The following is a 22,257-nucleotide window of genomic DNA, read 5'->3' on the forward strand; positions in this document are numbered from 1 at the left end:
GCAAGGGCTGCTCGGTGGTGGGGGTTCTCAGTCCCCAAAGCACAACGTTGAGGATGCCTCTGCTCTTCGGGTGTATTCCAAGATGTCCGGTCCCACGTCTCTCGGTGCCTCAACGGGTCCCTTCTTTGCAGGGGCTGTGGATCGGGCTGTGAGAAGTCTGGGAGTCTGGGTCTTGTTAGGCTCTGGGCTCGGGGCTCCGGCGGGAGGCGGCGGCAAAGCAGACGTCGATTCGCTGGTTGGTACCAGTGTTCACAGGGTGGCCACTCCTAGACCACAAGGGAGATTCTCTTCAGTCTTCTGTGCAGCAGAATGTCGAAGTCCAGTCTTCTTCTTTGTTTAAAGTTGATTTCAGGATGATCTGCTGTGCAATAGCACTGCTCCCACTCTTATTCCCAATCTGAGGGGTGGATCACCTACTAGGTCCCTGCTCTGGGTGGGACCAGGAAGGGGGCGGTTACACCCCCTTTCCTTTGTCTAGCTCCTCGCCAGGCCTGGGTCTGGAAAGTCCCAGGACCGGTTTGGACTGGCTTATGCACAGGGACACCTTGTGTGCCCCGGGCATGTCTCAATCTATTCAGCCCTGTCCTACCCAATACAAAAAACCCTGTCTGGGGTGGTGCTCGCACCTCCCAAGGCAGGAAACCCTTTGTCCAAGCCTCCCTCGCTGGAAGGACTCCCAGCAGCAGGAGGTCAGACTTTAGTCTGTGGTGGCAGCATCCATTTTGTGATGCTGAGGCTCTGGTTAACTTTAACCGGGGTTAAGGCTTCACACATGTCGTGTCCCTCTAGAAGGGTGGAATGCAATCCCGTCGACAGAACTGTCGAGGGGATAGTATTCCAATTCGTATGACACCTTACTCGACATGTTTTGATAAAGCCAAACCAAAGATGGCATATAACCGCGAGGATTATAATGCACTTAAGAGTATATGGTATGGCAATATCCCAAAACAGCTTAGGGAGTGGTTCCCGACAGCTGCAGACAGGCTCAGCTCATGCTAGAGCACCATCTCACATATTTCCAAGCACTCTGCCTCCAGGATTGATGAGGCCTTCCATAGGAGTGGCTGATAGGAACAGATGTGTCCAGTTTAAGGTTAGATATAGGGATACTATATCTAAGTAAGAGGTGATTACACCAACTTACCCCAGCTGAGTGATCAGCCAGTTGTGTCAAATATGGAGGCCAGGCCAGGGGTGGCACAATACATGCTGCAGCCCCTGGTAGGCCTTGGATGCACCTATGCCCTGGATACCTATGGTACACTGTTACAGGGGCCTATAAGGTGAACCAGTATCCAATTCGTAATGCACCTAGAGTGCATTGGCAGTAATTTAGAGAGAGAACAGCAGGCTGTGGGTCTGATTAGCAGGCCCACAGCCACATTAAGTCAGAAACCAGTGAAGCAAAAAGCAAAAATTTGGGGTGACCATAAGATAGCAGACCCTACTCTCCTACACAACCCCCCCCCCCCAACACAGGGACATTAGACTAACCTTGACCAGTTGTGTCTTCATGTTCTAAGTGGAAGTACCTGGAGAGACCATCTGCATTGCCATGGTCAGTTCCTGGGCGGTGCTCCACTGTAAAGTCAATCCCCTGTAGGGAAATGGACCACCTGAGTAGTTTGGGGTTTCCACCCTTCATCTGATTAAGCCATAAGAGGGGCTTATGGTCGGTCTGAATCTTGAAGTGAGTGCCAAATAAGTATGGTCTCAACTTCTTCAGGGCCCACACCACAGCAAAGGCCTCCCTCTCAATAGCTGACCAACGTTTATCTCTGGGGGTCAGCCTTCTGCTAATAAAAGCAATGGGCTGGTTCTGGCCATCTACATTAAGCTGTGAAAGCACTGCTCCCACTCCCAACTCAGAAGCATCTGTTTGGATAATGAACTCTCTGAGTAGTCAGGACTCTTCAGGATAGGTGCAGAGCACATGCCCTTCTTCAGGTCATCAAATGCCTTTTGACAGATTTCTGTCCACTGAACCTTTTTGGGCATCTTCTTAGATGTCAGATCATTAAGAGGAGTCACAATGGACCCATAGTTCTTAACAAACTTCCTGTAGTACCCAGTCAGGCCGAAGAAAGCTCTGACCTGAGTCTGGGTGGTTGGAGGGGACCAGTCCTTTATGGTCTGGATCTTACTCTCCAGTGGTTGAACTTGGCCTCCACCTACAAGGTGGCCCAGGTATACAACCTTGCTCTGCCCTATCTGGCACTTTGTTGCCTTGATAGTGAGGCCTGCCTTTTGCAGAGCCTCAAGCACTTCCTTCAGGTGGACCTGTTGAAGACAGCAATATTATCCAGATATTCTTCGCAAAAGTCGTCCAACCCTGTAAGGACTTGATTCACCAACCTTTGGAAGGTGGCAGGTGCATTTTTCAAACCAAAGGGCATCACCACAAATTGATAATGCCCACTAGGGGTAGAAAATGCAGTCTTGGCTTTAGACTCCTCAGCTAACCTGATTTGCCAGTAGCCAGCTGTCAAGTCAAATGTGCTCAAATATTTGGCAGAAGCCAACTTGTCAATGAGCTCATCTGCCCTTGGAATAGGGTGTGCATATGTCCTGGTGACAACATTGAGTCCTCTGTAATCCACACAGAACCTCATCTCTCTCTTGCCATCTTTGGTGTGAGGTTTGGGGACCAGAACCACTGGGCTAGTCCAGGGGCTCTCTGAAGGCTCAATGACACCTAATTCCAGCATTTTTTGCACCTCAGTCTTTACACAGTCCTTGACATGATCACGTTGCCTGTAAATCTTGCTCTTTACAGGAAGACTGTCACCAGTGTCCACCACATGGGTACACCAGTTAGTCTGACTGGGTGTCAATGAGGACATATGAATGTATGCCTGCAGAACCTGTCTACAGTCATTTTGCTGATGTTCAGTGAGGCTGCCATCTAAGGCCACACCATCAACTGAGCCATCCTCAGGGTTCTGAGTGAGCAGATCTGGGAGAGGGTCACTCTCTTCCTCCTGTCCCTCATCTGTAGCCATGAGCAAGCCCATGTCTGCCCTGCTGCCATATGCCTTTAGTCTGTTGACATGGAGCACCCTGTGGGGGCTCCTGGGAGTTCCTAGATCCACCAAGTAGGTAACCTTTCCCTTCTTCTCCAGAATTGTATGGGGCCCAGACCATTGGTCTTGGAGTGCTGACGGGGACACTGGCTCCAACACCCATACCTTCTGTCCAGGCTGAAACTCAACCAAGACAGCCTTTTGGTCATGCCAAGCTTTTTTTAATTCTTGGCTAGCCTCAAGGTTTTTGGATGCCTTTTCCATGTACTCTGCCATCCTGGGGCGGAGACCAAGTACATAGTCCACTATGTCTTGCTTAGGCTTTTTGAGAGATGCCCAAACAACAATTCAAAGGGGCTGAAGCCAACCCCCTTTTGAGGGACCTCTCTGTAAGCAAACAAAAGGCAGGGTAGAAGGATGTCCCATCTCCGCCTGAGCTTTTCTGGTAATCCTTTGATCATACCCTTTAGGGTCTTGTTAAACCTTTCAACAAGCCCATTACATTGTGAATGAGAAGGAGTGGTGAACTTGTAGTTGACACCACATTCCTTCCACATAGCTGTCAAATATCCTGACATGAAGTTGGCACCTCTGTCAGATATTACCTCCTTAGGAAACCCCACTCTGGAGAAAACTCCAAGTAAGGCCCTGGCCACAACAGGAGCTGTTGTGGTCCTAAGTGGAATTGCCTCTGGGTTTCGAGCTTGTTGTTGAAGCTTCCCCATTGGTACTTGTCCTTGTCAATGTTCCTCCTTTGGCTCAAGGAGAGCGGGAAACAACATCTTCTCTAATTAACAAATCTCTATCATGGCTGACCAACAATATGGTAATCACTCCATGGGGAAAACAGCAACTCTCCCAAGAGCTCGTTAAAGCTAGAAGGGTCCAGTGGATTGGGGACAGGGTGAAAAAGTTTCAGGGGGAGTGCGTCGTTCTACACTTCTCCGACCCTGGGGTTTTGCCTAACATCCTACCTAACATCCTACCACCACAAAGGAGATCAACCTCTATAGTTCCATTGACTCTGGATTTCTTCTATCCCAGAAAGGGTAGCGGCCCAAACGCAAGCATCCTAAGAACCAAATGGAACATTGTGACCAAAAGAGGGAGGAAGGATGTTGCATCTGTGGACTGGGGCTTGGGGCTAGAAAATCGTTTTTCTGCATTCTCTAATTTAGATGACTGCGACTGACAACCACCTATTGGTAACCCCATCCCCTGGCCCTGTGCTGACAAAAGAACTTCTGACGCAATCAGCAATCTTACAACAGGCTGTACCCAGGGGTATCCGCTCAATGATCCTCCAGGTCCATCAAATGCATTTACCATCAAGCAGGCCAACAGGGGCAGGGCGTCACTTAAGCCCACTACAAATCCTTGTTCTCCTATGACACTTATTCCGAAGGAAGAAACAGGCTGTAAAATTATAAGCTGGAACATCGCCGGAATTAGCACAAAAAGGAGTGACAACGAGTGGGTCTCCTTCGTCGCAAGCCACGACGTCATCGCCCTACAAGAAACTTGGGATCTGTCTTCCAATCAATGGTTGGACGGTTTTGTAGGCTTTTCAGTCGCGGCCCGCCCCAGTGCTGCAGGTAGAGCGAGGGGAGGTCTCTCGACCTTTTTTTCTTTAGACCTCTCTGGCACGCTGAAAAAAATTGATTATGATTCCCCAAATTGTTTAATTGTGGAAAGGCAACTATGCCCATCAAAAAGCATTCTGTTCATCAATTTCTACAACTCAGTTAATAAGGAATTTGGGGGCAATAACATTACCCAACTGGACGCATTTTTAACTGCTTTCATCCAAAATTCCCCCTCCAGTCATGAACTGGTGTTAATGGGAGATTTTAATATCCACTCCTGTAATTTGGGTTGCACCATTTTAGGAGCCACGGAGGCTGGGGAACAGGAGGGCCCACACTTCGAACATACCAGGCGTGGTGAGGATCTGGAGGATTTTCTAGCCAAATTTAACCTCCTTGAATTTTCAGCAGGAGAGGGGGTACCTAGAGCATTAACGTTCAAGGGCTCCCCCATGGGTTCTATTATTGACTATATTTTTGTGACCTCTGCCATTTTTAATTGTATTATTTCCTATTGTACTGTGTTTTCGCCTTTTAGTGATCATAATCCTGTTTTCCTGTTCATCCGTTGGGGGGGCGCTCTGGGTCCCATGCCAGGGCATACTAAACAGGGCTTCACCCTTCGCACAACAGACCAAGGTAGGCGCTTGAAATGGGGGAATGTGGTAGCAGATGAGTTTTACACTAATATCGGCCAAAAGATTGAAGAGCACATCAAAATCTGCCAAGATTCGACCGTGACAGGTAGTGACATCATGGCCGCCTTTCAATCAATATGTCATATAGTGGCCGAGAATCTTACGGTATCAAGGGGTAGGGGCGAACAAAAGCTGCATAAATGGTTTGATTCTGCTTGCACCAGGGCCCTTAGAGACTTAAAAACGGCCCTTAAAGCACAACCGAGGGACCGGGCTTTGGTCTCAGCATTGAGAAAAGAGTATAGGGCCGCTACTAAGTCCAGAAGGGATAGCATCAAGCAGGAGGCATGGGACCAACTAAACGACATTGACATCTTGAGAGACAGCAGGCAATTCTGGGCTGTAATAAACCACTCTTATTTCTCAGATTCTCCAAATCTAGATACCGATTGTGTAATACCCGATGAGAAGTGGCTGGCCCACTTCAGCTCTGTGTATGGTGAGTTTGGTGCCTGCTTGCCTCCACAAAAGGGTGCAGGCTCTGTGGCCACTCCTATACAATTCAACAGTGGGGAAGTGGAAAAAGCAATCTGTGCCACATCAAAAAATAAAGCCCCCGGCCCAGACGGGGTACCAGCTGACTTTTATTTACACTCTCCCAAATTCTGGGCTGGTATCCTGGCTAAAGTGTTTACAGCCGCAAACACCACGCCCCCCCCAAATACATGGGCTACGTCCACTATAGTGCCCATATTTAAAAAGGGTAGAAGGGATGACCCAGGGTGCTACCGGCCCATTTCTCTCCTGGACTCTGCTATTAAGATCCTGGGCAGAGTCCTTTTAGTGAGATTAAGAGATAGCCTGGAGGATTGCGGTGGCCTGGCTGACATACAGTATGGCTTCAGGGAAAAAAGGGGCACGCTAGAGCAGTGCTCAAACCTGCACCTTCTGATTTCCAAGTATACGGTGGCCAAGGAGGGGACCCTGTATTTAGCATTTATGGACCTCTCCTCGGCCTTCGACTTGGTCAACAGATCGAAACTTTGGGAAATCCTAATTAATATGGGAATTGACGCCGACTTGGTGGCTTTTATAGCTTCTTTGCATCAGGACTTATTCGCTGCTGTAAGAGTAACCAAAGAGGGAAGATGCACGTCGAGATTTAGATCACTACGGGGCGTTAGGCAGGGATGCATATTGGCCCCCCTGTTGTTTACCATCTATATAAATGACCTAGGCAAGCATTTACTTGAGGCAGCATGTGACGTACCGCGTGTAGGAGAAGTTAAGATCCCTGCTCTCCTATACGCGGACGATGCTGTACTCATTGCACGCACAGGGGTATGTCTCCAAAAATTGTTGGATGCTTTTGGGACCTTTATGGACCGACTGGACCTGAAGGTTAATGCAACCAAATCGCACACCATGGTTGTAGGGTTACAAGGGAAAAGCGGCAAGAGAGGAACTAAAACCTTCTTCTGTAAAGGGGAGATTGTGTCAGGAGTCCCCGTGTTTCCATACCTGGGTGTGCTTTTCGATAGCAGGGGTACCTGGGGCCCACAGATACGTGCAAAAAGCCTAGCGGTTACAAGAACATCCAGGGCCATCTTAAGTTTTGCCAAAAGGCTGGGACATAGACCCATGAAGGCAATCATCCAGGTGTACAACAGCAAATCCCTTCCCGTGGCTCTGTATGGTGCCTCCCTATGGGGCTACGCACGACTAGAAGAAATCCAGGTAGCCGAAAATAGCTTTTTACGTTCAGTCCTGTCCCTCCCCCAATCCTCCCCGGTTTTCTCCATTCACACAGAACTTGGTTTGGATTACATCCAGGACAAACTGAGATTGGCCCCATTAATATACTGGCTAAAGACTTGGTCAAACCCTGAACTTCTGTTAAATCACATGATTATGAGGGATGTAATGAGTTTAGAGCACAGTCACAAGATACCATGGATGGCGTATTTGTTCAAAACTTTTAATGAATTAGGACGCCCAGATCTATTCACCTCTCCCTCGTGTATCACAAAGCAGGATGTGAGCGTTATAAAAAAACAGTTTTTGTCTAGGGCATACATGTTGCGAGAAGAAGTCGAATTATCAAAACCATCTGTTCGAATGCATTATTTGTCACTCCAGTCACCTGCAATTGAACCCTATTTATGTTTTGTCACTAATCCGTTCCATAGATTTTTGTTAACAAAATTCAGATTCAACACTATTCATTTTTATTTGGGCCATTTTAATACCTGGATGAAACCTGAGTTAGCTCCCCCATGCACTTGTGACAATTTTTCTGTTCAGGACAGTTTACATTTTGTTATGTTTTGCGACTTCTTCTCCGACCAAAGGAAAAAATACCTGCTACCAGTCTTAAGAGACGCGGGCTTCTCCCAGGTGAGACCAGCCATGTTATATTTAAAATCAATGGGTAACATCTGTATCACTTTCGCCATGGCCAATTTCCTTGTGGCAGCAACCAGAGCTAGAAGGGGCATGATTTTGGAAATTTGACGTACATAACGTGTTTCTTAAAATATTCTAACGTACTGATTTTTCGTCTAATTAACTTGCTCATAAATGAAATTGTTTAATTCCTTTTTAAATTGTAAATAATACTGTTTTTTATGTACTTTGTATGATTTTAACAAATCGAATAAAGTTAATTTGACTGACTGACTGACACCACATTCCTTCCACATAGCTGTCAAATATCCTGACATGAAGTTGGCACCTCTGTCAGATATTACCTCCTTAGGAAACCCCACTCTGGAGAAAACTCCAAGTAAGGCCCTGGCCACAACAGGAGCTGTTGTGGTCCTAAGTGGAATTGCCTCTGGGTACCTGGTGGCATGGTCCACCACCACCAGTATGAATCTGTGCCCAGATGCTGTAGGGGGATCCATTGGACCTACAATATCAATCCCCACTCTTTCAAAGGGAACCCCCACCACAGGTAGTGGTATCAGGGGGGCCTTTGTGGTGCCACCTGCTTTACCACTGGCTTGGCAGGTTTCACAGGAGCGACAAAACTCCTTGGTGTCTTCAGACATGTGAGGCCAGTGAAAGTGAGGGACAAGCCTGTCCCAGGTCTTATTCTGGCCTAAGTGTCCTGCTAAAGGAATATCATGGGCCAAGGTGAGAAGGAAACCCCTAAATTGCAGAGGTATAACCAACCTCCTGGTTGCACCAGGCTTTGGGTCTCTACCCTCTGTGTAAAGGAGTCCTTCATCCCAATAAACTTTATGGGCACCTTGAGCATTTCCAGCAGCCTCAGCAGCTGCCTGCTGTCTGAGGGGTTCAAGAGAAGGACAGGTTAACTGAGCCTGCCCCAAGTCTGCCCTAGAAGGTCCCCCTGTCCCCAGAAACTCAACCTGATCAGGTTCAAGTTCTTCAGAGACAGTTCCTTCAGGGGTCTCAAGACCAGCTTCCTGTGAAGCTTGATCCTCACTTGCAGGCAGTTGGGAAGGCACAGCCTTAACCCTCCTGTTCTTCTTCTTGGAAGGTGCTTGGTCCATTGTTCCAGGATCCAAGACCTGAGGTTCAGAGAGGCACTTTTTGGCCTGTGACCTGGTCACAGCAAGGACATGTGATGATATCCCTAACATCTCTGCATGAGTCCTGTACTCAACTTCTGACCATAGAGAGTTCTCCAGGTCATTGCCCAACAAACATTCAACTGGGAGATCAGCACTAACCACAACTCTTTTTAGGCCAGTTACCCCTCCCCAGGAAAAGTTAACAAGTGCCACACTATGTGTAGTAGTGACATTGCTGGCATTGGTCATCAGGTAATTATCACCTGGCATGTACTGTCCAGGGTCCACAAAGTGAGGTGTCACCATTGGGTCTGATTAGCAGGCCCACATCCACATTAAGTCAGAAACCAGTGAAGCAAAAAGCAAAAATTTGGGGAGACCATAGGATAGCAGACCCTACTCTCCTACAATCCACAAATGGATAACTGCAATAGAGAGAGCCTGCAGAGTACAGCAGATCCCTCAGGAGCAGTGGGCAGCAATCTTGTGGCTCTCCTTTGAAGGTAGAGGCCGAGACAGACTCCTCACCGTTAGTGATGGGGATTCCAGAAACTACCTGGTCCTGAAGAGTGCTCTGATTGATGGGTTAGGCTTAACCACTGAACAGTACAGGTTAATGTTCAGAGATACCCAGAAGACACAGACTCAGGACTGGTCTGAATTTGTTGAGTGTGCCACTAAGGCTCTGGAGGGATGGTTGCTGGGAAGCAAGGTTACAGACTATGAAGGATTGAATAATTTGCTGATGAGAAAACAAATTTTAAATAATTGTCAGAACCAGCAGTTGCATCAACATTTGGTTGACTCAGATTTGACCTCTCCCCAAGAATTGGGAAAGAGGGCAGATAAATGGGTAAGAACCAGAGTTAAGCAAAAGAACCAGAACCAGAACCAGGGTGGTGACCAGAAGAAAACAGACCAGAAGGGTGGGGAGCAGAAAGCTAAAGACCAGAAGTCTTCAACAGGGCCCCAAACTGATACAGAGGGTGGGTCCCAAACTTCCAAGAAAAAGAAGAACGAAGGTCAGAAGAAACCCTGGTGTAAAACTTGTAAAAATACCTCTAACTGGACAAGTGAGTGTAAAAAGGGTGGAGCCCCCAGCACTGCAGCCCCTAAGGCAACTGCACCCACTAGTACTGCTAGCAGTGCTGGTCCACAAACCAAGGGGGTAGTGGGTATCACCTTGGGAACTGAAGGAGATTCTGACCTAGTCAGAACCCTTACACAGGCTGTTCTGATTTGTGAAGGGGACATAGATTTGACCCCTGACATCAGTCCCAGTAACCTGGGCAAATACAGACAGACGCCTTTGATTAATAACAAAGTGGCTCAAGCTTACAGGGACACATGTGCCAGTGTCACAATGGTGACACCTAACTTTGTGGACCCTGGACAATACATGCCAGGTGATAATTACCTGGTGACCAATGCCAGCAATGTCACTACTACACATAGTGTGGCACTTGTTAACTTTTCCTGAGGAGGGGTAACTGGCCTAAAAAGAGTTGTGGTTAGTGCTGATCTCCAAGTTGAATGTTTGTTGGGCAATGACCTGGAGAACTCTCTATGGTCAGAAGTTGAGTACAGGACTCATGCAGAGATGTTAGGGATATCATCACATGTCCTTGCTGTGACCAGGTCAAAGGCCAAAAAGTGCCTCTTTGAACCTCAGGTCTTGGATCCTGGAACAATGGACCAAGCACCTTCCAAGAAGAAGAACAGTAGGGTTAAGGCTGTGCCTTCCCAACTGCCTGCAAGTGAGGATCAAGCTTCACAGGAAGTTGGTCTTGAGACCCCTGAAAGAACTGTCTCTGAAGAACTTGAGCCTGATCAGGTTGAGTTTCTGGGGACAGGGGGACCTTCTAGGGCAGACTTGGGGCAGGCTCAGTTAACCTGTCCTTCTCTTGACCCCTCAGACAGCAGGCTGCTGCTGAGGCAGCTGGGAATGCTCAAGGTGCCCATAAAGTTTATTGGGATGAAGGACTCCTTTACACAGAGGGTAGAGACCCCAAGCCTGGTGCAACCAGGAGGTTGGTTATACCTCTGGGGCCTTATTTATGAAGGCCTTGCGCCGCCGGTGCATCACTTTTAACATGGGAAAAAGTGACGCACCGGTGGCGCAAGGCTTTCATAAATGAGGCCCCTGCAATTTAGGGGTTTTCTTCTCACCTTAGCCCATGATATTCCTTTAGCAGGACACTTAGGCCAGAATAAGACCTGGGACAGGCTTGTCCCTCACTTTCACTGGCCCCACATGTCTGAAGACACCAAGGAGTTTTGTCGCTCCTGTGAAAACTGCCAAGCCAGTGGTAAAGCAGCTGAAACCACAAAGGCTTCCCTAATACCACTACCTGTGGTGGGGGTTCCCTTTGAAAGAGTGGGGATTGATATTGTAGGTCCAATGGATCCCCCTACAGCATCTGGGCACAGATTCATACTGGTGGTGGTGGATCATGCCACCAGGTACCCAGAGGCAATTCCACTTAGGACCACAACAGCTCCTGTTGTGGCCAGGGCCTTACTTGGAGTTTTCTCCAGAGTGGGGTTTCCTAAGGAGGTAATATCTGACAGAGGTGCCAACTTCATGTCAGGATATTTGACAGCTATGTGGAAGGAATGTGGTGTCAACTACAAGTTCACCACTCCTTATCATCCACAATGTAATGGGCTTGTTGAGAGATTCAACAAGACCCTAAAGGGCATGATCAAAGGATTACCTGAAAAGCTCAGGCGAAGATGGGACATCCTACTGCCCTGCCTTTTGTTTGCTTACAGAGAGGTCCCTCAAAAGGGGGTTGGCTTCAGCCCCTTTGAATTGTTGTTTGGGCACCCTGTAAGAGGACTCCTGTGTCTGGTGAAGGAAGGATGGGAGTTACCTCTCAAAAAGCCTAAGCAAGACATAGTGGACTATGTACTTGGTCTCCGCTCCAGGATGGCAGAGTACATGGAAAAGGCATCCAAAAACCTTGAGGCTAGCCAAGAATTACAGAAAGCTCAGCATGACCAAAAGGCTGTCCTGGTTGAGTTTCAGCCTGGACAGAAGGTATGGGTGTTGGAGCCAGTGGCCCCAGCAGCACTCCAAGACAAATGGTCTGGACCCCATACAATTCTGGAGAAGAAGGGAGAGGTTACCTACTTGGTGGACCTAGGAACTCCCAGGAGCCCCCACAGGGTGCTCCATGTCAACAGACTAAAGGCATATGTCAGCAGGGAAGACATGGGCTTGCTCATGGCTACAGATGAGGGACAGGAGGAAGAGAGTGACCCTCTCCCAGACCTGCTCACTCAGAACCCTGAGGATGTCTCAGTTAATGGTGTGGCCTTAGATGGCAGCCTCACTGAACATCAGCAAAATGACTGTAGACAAGTTCTACAGGCATACAGGCATATGTTCTCATTGACACCCAGTCAGACTAACTGGTGTACCCATGTGGTGGACACTGGTGACAGTCTTCCCGTAAAGAGCAAGATTTACAGGCAACCTGACCACGTCAGGGACTGTATAAAGACTGAGGTGCAAAAGATGCTGGAATTAGGTGTCATTGAGCCTTCAGAGAGCCCCTGGGCTAGCCCAGTGGTTCTGGTCCCCAAACCTCACACCAAGGATGGCAAGAGAGAGATGAGGTTCTGTGTGGATTACAGAGGACTCAATGCTGTCACCAGGACAGATGCACACCCTATTCCAAGGGCAGATGAGCTCATTGACAAGTTGGCTTCTGCCAAATATTTGAGCATATTTGACTTGACAGCTGGCTACTGGCAAATCAGGTTAGCTGAGAAGTCTAAAGCCAAGACAGCATTTTCTACCCCTCGTGGGCATTATCAATTTGTAGTAATGCCCTTTGGTTTGAAAAATGCACCTGCCACCTTCCAAAGGTTGGGGAATCAAGTCCTTACTGGGTTGGATGACGTTTGCGCAGCATATCTGGATGATATTGCTGTCTTTAGCTCCACCTGGGAGGATCACCTGGTCCACCTGAAGGAAGTGCTTGAGGCTCTGCAAAAGGCAGGCCTCACTATCAAGGCAACAAAGTGCCAGATAGGGCAGAGCAAGGTTGTATACCTGGGCCACCTTGTAGGTGGAGGCCAAGTTCAACCACTGGAGAGTAAGATCCAGACCATAAAAGACTGGTCCCCTCCAACTACCCAGACTCAGGTCAGAGCTTTCTTGGGCCTGACTGGGTACTACAGGAAGTTTGTTAAGAACTATGGGTCCATTGTGACTACTCTTAATGATCTGACATCTAAGAAGATGCCCAAAAAGGTTCAGTGGACAGAAATCTGTCAAAAGGCATTTGATGACTTGAAGAAGGCCATGTGCTCTGCACCTATCCTGAAGAGTCCTGACTACTCAAGAGAGTTCATTGTCCAAACAGATGCTTCTGAGTTGGGAGTGGGAGCAGTGCTTTCACAGCTTAATGTAGATGGCCAGGACCAGCCCATTGCTTTTATTAGCAGAAGGCTGACCCCCAGAGAGAAACGTTGGTCAGCTATTTAGAGGGAGGCCTTTGCTGTGGTGTGGGCCCTGAAGAAGTTGAGACCATACTTATTTGGCACTCACTTCAAGATTCAGACCGACCATAAGCCCCTCTTATGGCTTAATCAGATGAAGGGTGAAAACCCCAAACTACTCAGGTGGTCCATTTCCCTACAGGGGATGGACTTTACAGTGGAGCACCGCCCAGGGACTGACCATGGCAACGCAGATGGTCTCTCCAGGTACTTCCACTTAGAACATGAAGACACAACTGGTCAAGGTTAGTCTAATGTCCCTGCGTTTGGGGGGGGGGGTTGTGTAGGAGAGTAGGGTCTGCTATCCTATGGTCACCCCAAATTTTTGCTTTTTGCTTCACTGGTTTCTGACTTAATGTGGCTGTGGGCCTGCTAATCAGACCCACAGCCTGCTGTTCTCTCTCTAAATTACTGCCAATGCACTTTAGGTGCATTACGAATTGGAACTGGTTCACCTTATTGGCCCCTGTAACAGTGTACCCTAGGTACCCAGGGCATAGGTGTTTCCAAGGCCTACCAGGGGCTGCCGCATGTATTGTGCCACCCCTGGCCTGGCCTCCATATTTGACACAACTGGCTGATCACTCAGTTGGGGTAAGTTGGTGTAATCACCTCTTGCTTAGATATAGTATCCCTATATCTAACCCTAAACTGGACACATATGTTCCTATCAGTCACTCCTATGGAAGGCCTCATCAATCCTGGGGGCAGAGTGCTTGGAAATATGTGAGATGGTGATCTAGCATGAGCTGAGCCCGTCTGCAGCTGTCGGGAACCACTCCCTAAGCTGTTCCGGGATATTGCCATACCATATACTCTTAAGTGCATTATAATCCTCGCGGTTAAATGCTATCTTTGGTTTGGCTTTATCAAAACATGTCGAGTAAGGTGTCATACGAATTGGAACGCACTCACTCACCAATGTAAAGTCTATGGTGCGTAAAAAGTACAAAGTTAGTTAGTTCGGAACCTTCCGAGTGACCTAGAACGCTGAAACCTAAGACACAGGCCCTTGAGATGTGTACCAGTGTAGGAACACCGGCGGAGCTGAGTTACCTCACCCACAGGAAGCGGGTGCACAGGGTCGAAGTAGTGTCGGGTTTCGTCACGCTGGATGATGGTGCTTGGAGTTGAAGATGCTGCAGGCGGCTCGAGGTGAAGAGTTCCAGTGGATCCAAGGTTGGATCTGAAGTTGTGAAGACCTGAAAGCAGAGGGGACAATGTTCAAAGTCACAAGCCAGTGACTACCGTGGAACCAGATTGGAACCAGGCGATGTCGGGTGCAAACAGGCGTTGAGGTGTAGCTTCTCTCTGCAGCCACGTGGACACCGGGGGTCGAGGACGTCCAGGAGTCAGTCACGAGCTGTCCCACGTAGGCTTCTCACTGTTGGCGGTCTCGGCAACTTGATTGGAGGAAACAGACATTGGCTAATGCAAGCCACGCAGGAGTCAAAAAAGGCATATCACTTGGACCAGCAAGGTCAGAGCGGGTGCTCCTTTTTACAGGAGCTAGGGCAAGTCTGGAGCAACCAGACCCGCAGTGTAGTTCTTCGGTTTCGTCGCCAAGATGGCCGCTGACCACGTGGCTAGTGGCCGGGATGGCGCGTCGAGTGGCACAATGCAAAAGGGCCCCACGCAGATCGTGGAGATGCTGGGGGGCTGATCTTCGGTGCAAGGGCTGCTCGGTGGTGGGGGTTCTCAGTCCCCAAAGCACAACATTGAGGAAGCCTCTGATGCTGCGCAGTCAGCTCTTCAGGTGTATTCCAAGATGTCCGGTCCCACGTCTCTCGGTGCCTCCACGGGTCCCTTCATTGCAGGGCCTGTGGATTGGGCTGTGAGAAGTCTGGGAGTCTGGGTCTTGTCAGGCTCTGGGCTCGGGCTCCGGCGGGATGCGGCGGCAAAGCAGACGTCGATTCGCTGGTTGGTACCAGTGTTCACAGGGTGGCCACTCCTAGACCACAAGGGAGATTCTCTTCAGTCTTCTGTGCAGCAGAATGTCGAAGTCCAGTCTTCTTCTTTGTTTAAAGTTGATTTCAGGATGATCTGCTGTGCAATAGCACTGCTCCCACTCTTATTCCCAATCTGAGGGGTGGATCACCTACCAGGTCCCTCCTCTGGGTGGGACCAGGAAGGGGGGCGGTTACACCCTGTAGGAGAGTAGGGTCTGCTATCCTATGGTCACCCCAAATTTTTGCTTTTTGCTTCACTGGTTTATGACTTAATGTGGCTGTGGGCCTGCTAATCAGACCCACAGCCTGCTGTTCTCTCTATAAATTACTGCCAATACACTCTAGGTGCATTACGAATTGGATACTGGTTCACCTTATAGGCCCCTGTAACAATGTACCATAGGTACCCAGGGCATAGGTGCATCCAAGGCCTACCAGGGGCTGCAGCATGTATTGTGCCACCCCTGGCCTGGCCTCCATATTTGATACAACTGGCTGATCACTCAGCTGGGGTAAGTTGGTGTAATCACTTCTTACTTAGGTATAGTATCCCTATATCTAACCTTAAACTGGACACATATGTTCCTATCAGCCACTCCTATGAAAGGCCTCATCAATCCTGGAGGCAGAGTGCTTGGAAATATGTGAGATGGTGCTCTAGCATGAGCTGAGCCCGTCTGCAGCTGTCCAGAACCACTCCCTAAGCTGTTCCGGGATATTGCCATACCATATACTCTTAAGTGCATTATAATCCTCGCGGTTATATGCTATCTTTGGTTTGGCTTTATCAAAACATGCCGAGTAAGGTGTCATACGAATTGGAATACTATCCCCTCGACAGTTCTGTCGACGGGGATAGCATTCCACCCTTCTAGAGGGACACGACATGTGTGTAGCCTTAACCCCGGTTAAAAATAACCAGAGCCTCAGCATCACAAAATGGATGCTGCCACCACAGACACGAGTCTGACCTCCTGCTGCTGGGAGTCCTTCCAGCGAGGGAGGCTTGGACAAAGAGTTTCCTTCCTTGGGAGGTGCGAGCACCACCCCAGACAGGGTTTGTGTATTGGGTAGGACAGGGCTGAATAGAAACAGACATGCCCGGGGCACACAAGGTGTCCCCGTGCATAAGCCAGTCCAAACCGGTCCTGGGACTTTCCAGACCCAGGCCTGGCAAGGAGCTGGACAAAGGAAAGGGGGTGTAACCGCCCCCCTTCCTGGTTCCTCCCAGAGGAGGCACCTAGTAGGTGATCCACCCCTCAGATTGGGAATAAGAGTGGGAGCAGTGCCATTGCAATGCAGATCATCCTGAATCAACTTTAAACAAAGAAGAAGACTGGACTTCGACATTCTGCTGCTCAGAAGACGGAAGAGAATCTCCCTTGTGGCCTAGGAGTGGCCACCCTGTGAACACAGGCACCAACCAGCAACTCGATGTCTGCTTTGCCGCCGCCTCCCGCCGGAGCCCGAGCCCAGAGCCTGACAAGACCCAGACTCCCAGACTTCTCAGAGCCCGATCCACAGTCCCTGCAAAGAAGGGACCCGTGGAGGCACCGAGAGACGTGGGACCGGACTCCTTGGAAGACACTCAAAAAGCTGACTGCGCAGCAACCGAGGCATCCTCGACGTTGTGCTTTGGGGACTGAGAACCCCCACCACCGAGCAGCCCTTGCACCGAAGATCAGCCCCCCAGCATCTCCACGATCTGCGTGGGGCCCTTTTGCACTGTGCCACTTGATGCGCCATCCCGGCCACTAGCCACGTGGTCAGCGGCCATCTTGGCAAGGAAACCGAAGAACTACACAGTGGGTCTGGTTGCTCTAGACTTGCCCTAGCTCCTGTAAAAAGGAGCACCAGCTCTGATCTTGCTGGTCCGAGTGTTAAGTCTTTTTTGACTCCTGCGTGGCTTGCATTAGCCAAGGCCTGTTTGCTCTGATCAAGTTGACGACACCGCCAACAGCGAGAAGCCTGTGTGGGACAGCTTGTGATCGACTCCTGGACGTCCTCGACCCCCGGTGTTTACGTGGCTGCAGAGAGAAGCTACACGTCAATGCCTGTTTGCACCTGACATCGCCTGGTTCCAATCTGGTTCCACGGTAGTCACTGGCTAGTGACTTTGAACATTGTCCCCTCTGCTTTCAGGTCTTCACAACTTCAGATCCACCCTTGCATCCACTGGAACTCTTCACCTCGAGCCGCCTGCAGCATCTTCAGCTCCAAGCACCATCGACCAGCATGACGAAACCCGACACTACTTCGACCCTATGCACCCGCTTCCTGTGGGTGAGGTAACTCAGCTCCGCTGGTGTTCCTACACTGGTACACATCTCTAGGGCCTGTGTCTCAAGTTTCAGCTTTCTAGGTCACTCGGAAGGTTCCGAACTAACTAACTTTGTACTTTTTACGCACCATAGACTTTGCATTGGTGAGTGCGTGCACTTTATACACTGCACTCGAGTCCCGCGGGACTTTCCCGACTTAGTCACTGCTAGTCCCGAACAGCTCCAGCGATTCCCAAGGCCCTAGGCCTGTTTCCTTTCAGATTGGTATCTCTTATACCACTTTCTTAGTATATGGTTTAGGTGGTCCCTAGGGCTCATCCATATTGTGCAACTTTTGTGTATTTAAAACTGTCTTGTGTTTAACGCTTGTGCTTCTGTGCTCATAAAGAGTCCAGGGGATACTTTTAGTTAATAAATCAATATATATTTTCAATATATATCTGTGTGGTGTCCTTTCATTTGGTATTCAAGGGGGTTGTGTATGGTAATACAGCTGGCTTCACATGCCTTTCAGAGTTTAGCCTAAGACTGCTTTGTCCACGTTACCACTAGGATAACTGGTCTATAAGGTTGACTTACAACCAATTATCATAAGGGTTGCATGGCATTGTACAAAGTGATCACTAGAATTAGTGAGCATTATATACCAGGCCAACTTCACACATTGGTGAGCAGCGGATTGGGATCTGAGCTTGCTGTTGTTTTACCATTACAATCTTTGAGATTATCATTTGAGAGATCATACAGGTACCTGCTAGGTACATATAAAACAAGACTAGTATACTTAAGTTCTACTGAACTTAGTTGTTGTAGAGGAAAGGGAGTAGCACACCCTGACTTCAACTACTAGATAGGTTTAGTAGGTAAACACCAGTGTAGGTAGATTGCAACACATCCACCCACACTAGAGCAATGTCTGGAGCAGAGGGTTCCACTGGGAATGTCTCTGTTGAGAGTGACCCCCCAAGGGCACCATCCACATTTGCTATTTTTTCCTTTAAGGAATTAAGACAGCTTTGTGTCTTAAGGGGTCTGAAGACAGGGCCTTCCCCTACTACAGACCACCTCAGAGAGATCTTAGACCAGTCCGAGACTCTAAAGTCCTCTAAGGCAGACCCCACAGGGAATGCTGAAGGAGGCTCTTCTTCAGAGGATGACACTGCAGAAGCCCCTGTCCCTATAGTCCTGATAGATGAGGAAGCCCCCATCACTGGAGCTCCTCAGGTAGATGAGGAGGAGGAAGAGGAAGAAGAGACAGAAGGGGGAGCAGTGAGTCTGATGATGACAGAGATAGTCAGGTGCTGGTCAGTAGACTGAACCAGGCTAACTTAAGCCTATTTGGGACTGAATCTGGGAACAACCCATTCAGACCCCCAGGTGGACTTAACCAGAAGCCTAGGAGGAGAAGGACGCACTCAGGTAACTCTAACAACTCCCATGCTTCTAGAGGTTCTCATGGTCACTCTAGAAGGGAGATGACTAGCCCTCAGAGATGGGAACATGAGGCCAAAATGAGAGAGGCTGAATTGAGGATCCAGAGACAAGAGTTAGAGGTTGCCCTGGCCCAAGGGAAACTTGCTAGAGCAAGACAGCCTAGAGAGAGTGGGTTAATAGAACCGACTGGTGGCAGCAATATCCACAAGGATAAAGACAGGTCTTTTGATAATAGAAACCTGAGTAAGATTGTGCCCCCCTACAAAGCTGGGGATGATATCCATAAATGGATTACTGCAATGGGGAGAGCCTGCAGAGTACAGCAGATCCCTCAGGAGCAGTGGGCAGCAATCTTGTGGCTCTCCTTTGAAGGTAGAGGCCGAGACAGACACCTCACAGTTAGTGATGGGGATTCTAGAAACTACCTGGTCCTGAAGAGTGCTCTGATTGATGGGTTAGGCTTAACCACTGAACAGTACAGGTTAATGTTCAGAGATACCCAGAAGACAAAGACTCAGGACTGGTCTGAATTTGTTGAGTGCCACTAAGGCTCTGGAGGGATGGTTGCTGGGAAGCAAGGTTACAGACTATGAAGGATTGTATAATTTGCTGATGAGAGAACAAATTTTAAATAATTGTCAGAACCAGCAGTTGCATCAACATTTGGTTGACTCAGATTTGACCTCTCCCCAAGAATTGGGAAAGAGGGCAGATAAATGGGTAAGAACCAGAGTTAAGCAAAAGAACCAGAACCAGTACCAAGGGGGTGACCAGAAGAAAACAGACCAGAAGGGTGGGGAGCAGAAATCTAAAGACCAGAAGTCTTCAACAGGGCCCCAAACTGAGACAGAGGGTGGGTCCCAAACTTCCAAGAAAAAGAAGAAAGAAGGTCAGAAGAAACCCTGGTGTAAAACTTGTAAGAACACCTCTCACTGGACAAGTGAGTGTAAAAAGGGTGGAGCCCCCAGCACTGCAGCCCCTAAGGCACCTGCACCCACTAGTACAGTTAGCAGTGCTGGTCCTCAAGCCAAGGGATTAGTGGGAATCACTTTGGGAACTGAAGGAGATTCTGACCTAGTCAGAACCCTTACACAGGCTGTTCTGGTTTGTGAAGGGGACATTGATTTGACCCCTGACATAAGTCCCAGTAACCTGGGCAAATACAGACGCCTTTGATTAATAACAAAGTGGCTCAAGCTTACAGGGACACATGTGCCAGTGTCACAATGGTGACACCTAACTTTGTGGACCCTGGACAATACATGCCAGGTGATAATTACCTGGTGACCAATGCCAGCAATGTCACTACTACACATAGTGTGGCACTTGTTAACTTTTCCTGGGGAGGGGTAACTGGCCTAAAAAGAGTTGTGGTTAGTGCTGATCTCCCAGTTGAATGTTTGTTGGGCAATGACCTGGAGAACTCTCTATGGTCAGAAGTTGAGTACAGGACTCATGCAGAGATGTTAGGGATATCATCACATGTCCTTGCTGTGACCAGGTCACAGGCCAAAAAGTGCCTCTCTGAACCTCAGGTCTTGGATCCTGGAACAATGGACCAAGCACTTTCCAAGAAGAAGAACAGGAGGGTTAAGGCTGTGCCTTCCCAACTGCCTGCAAGTTAGGATCAGGCTTCACAGGAAACTGATCTTGAGACCCCTGAAGGAAATGTCTCTGAAGAACTTGAACCTGATCAGGTTGAGTTCCTGGGGACAGGGGGACCTTCTAGGGCAGACTTGGGGCAGGCTCAGTTAACCTGTCCTTCTCTTAAACCCCTCAGACAGCAGGCTGCTGCTGAGGCTGCTGGGAATGCTCAAGGTGCCCATAAAGTTTATTGGGATGAAGGACTCCTTTACACAGAGGGTAGAGACCCCAAGCCTGGTGCCACCAGGAGTTTGGTTATACCTCTGCAATTTAGGGGTTTCCTTCTCACCTTAGCCCATGATATTCCTCTAGCAGGACACTTAGGCCAGAACAAGACCTGGGACAGGCTTGTCCCTCACTTTCACTGGCCTCACATGTCTTGTATTTTTAGTATTTTAGGTGTGTTCTAATGTGTTAAGAGGTAAGAGTGTAACCATATGGTTATCTAACCTGTCGTGATCAAAAACCTGCGCCTATTTCTAAGACGGGGGTAGGAGGATCCGTCAGCCGACAATATTCACTCCTCAAAGGTATTCACTCTTCCGGGGTCTTTCTCTTCACCAAATCTGCAAGTGAGGTTCTATCGTTACTACACTTCACTTTTTAAAAAGTTTTTTATTATTATAATAAACCCCTGATACAGGGTTTGAACATAGTATTAATCGTACATACCTTATGCAATTTATGCATATGATTCATACACCAGCCGGTGGAGAATCTAAACGTTATTCGTATAAGTGCCGCTTTTCGATCACCTGCGATGACAAGAAAAGAAAACTTGAATCAGATTCTTCGTAGATTCAAGATTTGGAAAACAATCACAATTGAACAACCCTCTTTATATTGTGTACAGGGTAGTTACAAAGCGCAAGTCATACATGCACTATACAGGATTTTAAAGGTCCAGAATGATGTCGACCCTATGGACGCTTTTTTACCCGTAAAATGAAATGAAGGGTATTGTCAATTAAAACACTTCATTTGGATAGAGTAAAGTGCAGTATTATCTTAAAAGAAAACACAGTGCTCGCTTATTGCAGGGGCCTGTAGTATTCTTCGAGTTCAATTTCTCATGCACTATCAACACACACGTGTATTGAAATTAAAGCGCTCAATGTGGAAAGGCTCTTCGGTATATTTTCAAAAGAAGGGCACAGGTAAACCACAAGTGTTACGGCTCCCGAGCAAGGAAACTCAGTACAGGGTTCACTTCAAAGGTTTTTAAACTGCACTGTGCGCTATTTAAATTTGGCTCCTGAGCAAAGAAACTTATACGCCTCAGTGCAGAGTTCACTTTAAAAGTTTCTAGACGGCAACGTGTGGTATTCAAACACAATGCGAAGGGGTTCGGCAGGACCTGTGGAGTTGGATCCTACTTACTGATTTTTGAGTCAGAGGAACGTCTCTCTCTCCTTCGAGAATTCAATCGGGAATACTTGAATTTCGGCCATTATGGAGTCACTTTTAAGTCAAACTTCACATATCACACGTGACCTAAACAGCGTGATTTGGGGATTCATAAAACCTGGAGTGGAATTTGAAAAATGACTCGGGGTCACCGTGTCTTTAGATTTTAGGTTCCTTAAGTAAAAAATTCCTTGCGGAAAATTATGTTAGACTGGAAATCTGAAGGGAACTCAAATTGAC

Source organism: Lissotriton vulgaris, chromosome 7 (assembly GCF_964263255.1).
Source record: "Lissotriton vulgaris chromosome 7, aLisVul1.2, whole genome shotgun sequence".
Taxonomy (NCBI): domain Eukaryota; kingdom Metazoa; phylum Chordata; class Amphibia; order Caudata; family Salamandridae; genus Lissotriton; species Lissotriton vulgaris.